The sequence below is a fragment of the Mesitornis unicolor genome, unplaced genomic scaffold (genome assembly GCF_000695765.1).
Source record: "Mesitornis unicolor isolate BGI_N332 unplaced genomic scaffold, ASM69576v1 scaffold26919, whole genome shotgun sequence".
NCBI classification, from domain to species: domain Eukaryota; kingdom Metazoa; phylum Chordata; class Aves; order Mesitornithiformes; family Mesitornithidae; genus Mesitornis; species Mesitornis unicolor.
Genome location: NW_010209723.1, coordinates 19170 through 21233, shown reverse-complemented (window position 1 = coordinate 21233; position 2064 = coordinate 19170).

Here is a 2064-nt window from a genome sequence, read left to right as displayed (position 1 = left end):
ACAGCATCTGTTGAAGTGGAAAGATAACTCAGCATTTACAGCATTAATCTGCTCTCCTTAATGGGCCGTATTTCAGTACAGAAGAGTGATTAAGATGGCTTCAGCACATGGCTGACACAGCACCGGGAAAGCTCCTTTCCACAGCACATCCATTTGTTCTCACCAGGACACAACAGGGTCCCCGTCCTTGAAACCACGCTGGGACCTCCGTGAGTTACTGTGCCATAAAACCCCTTCCTATCATGCTCACACCTGAACCAACCCATTTAATACAGGTGCAGCAGCATCATTTTTCAAGGGATGCTACTGAATCCTTCAGGTCAGTGAATCCTTCTTTTGCCTCCCTTCCTCCACCCTAAGGAAACCTTTCCTTGCAGGCGTTTAAAAGGGCAATAAGGGTTCCCTGGCACGGTGCTGAAAAAGACAACTTAGAGCTGAGGGAGGACGTCTCCTATGTCCCAGATCTGCCAGCACGCAGAGGCAGAAATGAAAATGAACTTTGCCGTAGATCGCCAGGAAACCTCATTTCCTGCAGTTGCACCCCAAAGGTGCCGAGATTTAAGTGACTGCATTGCCTGAGCATGGTGTGGAAAATCCACCCCCTTCTTCCAGCACCATCCTTGGCGTGCGAGGCACCACATGCACAACGAGATGGGGGGAAGAGAAGGATCTCACCCCAGACACCACCACCTCCATCACTCAAATCTTTGGGGTCAGGCTTTATACTGAAATTCCACGTATAAAGGGAGCAATAAGGCAATAAATGACAATAAATAAAAGGCCAAGCAGTTGCAGGAGTTGGTGAACGGGTTACAATGATCTACACCGATTCCTACCAGCACCAACTCCTCACCTCTCATCGCGCCTGCGAGTGCCTTTATACCCCATATAACCCATAAAAGCTGAAGACACCTCAGTAGAAAGTGCTATCAAATTTAGAGAACAGCAACATATGCTGATGGGCTCAGCAACAGCAATGACAGTGTGTAATTCATACTACAAAGGGAAGCATTTGCTGAGCTGCTGCAGTGTTTACACACTGCTCATTTCTGAGCCAAACTGCCTCAACCGTAATTTTTTTGCATAACTGTTATATACGCGCCATTGTCTGCCAATATAAATCTCACAGCGTTTTGCAGGAGTAAACCCATTCTCTCCAAAGCCGAGCAAACGCTCTTTAAATCCAGCCTGCCCGTATAACACTCGCCTTTCGGAACTGAACATAAGCTAAGACATTTCGCACGGATCCGTCGTGTAATTCATGCACGGCTCTTGGTGATGCCGTTGCCAGCAAATTACCGAAGCAAGGGGAGAGAGAGATCTCCATTTGCACTTTCCAAAATCCCAGCACTGCCCTAGGATCTTGTCAGCTAATCCCATTTAAAGTTGGGCTCTTGTTTCGTGGTGGGAGGTAAATGCTCTCATTTCGGTGTAATACCCGACCATCTCTCAACTCACACCAAAGCATCCCTAAGCAATTCAGGGATTTACAGAAATCCTCCTCCTCTCCAGAGGAATGAAGTCACTTCTCAGCTGGAACACTTAAAAACCATTACAGTTTGGTTAAAAATTAAAAGATAACCCATTCAAATTGGGTCATCGTGGTGCCGTTTAAAACAGGCCACCAAAGTGACCCAACTGGTTCAGCATCACGCTGGGAGGACAACGCTGCATCCAGCCAATGCCCCAGGGAAGGAGTTTTAGGATATTTACAGGCATCACCTTAGGAGAGGCGTAGGGCTGGCACGGCTGTTGGCTTGCAGGCACTTGAATTATCACGACGTTACAGATGGATTTCCACATCTGCAGGCTCTGTGACCACTGCCAGCACTCGACTGCACAAGAGACCTCCAATCTCAACCCTTCCCTTTGCGCAGACTTCAGCTAAAAGCCTATTTGTTCCCATCTTCTCTTCCCCAGAACCAGTCCTCCCCGCAATAAGCCCTGATCCTTGGCCCCTACAGAGCCCACGCGCAGGTTTAAAAGCCTGTGCTGCTCAGCAAGCGATACAGACCGTAGAAATAAATGGCAAAAATCCCTCCGTTGGCTGCATCGCTGTGGAAT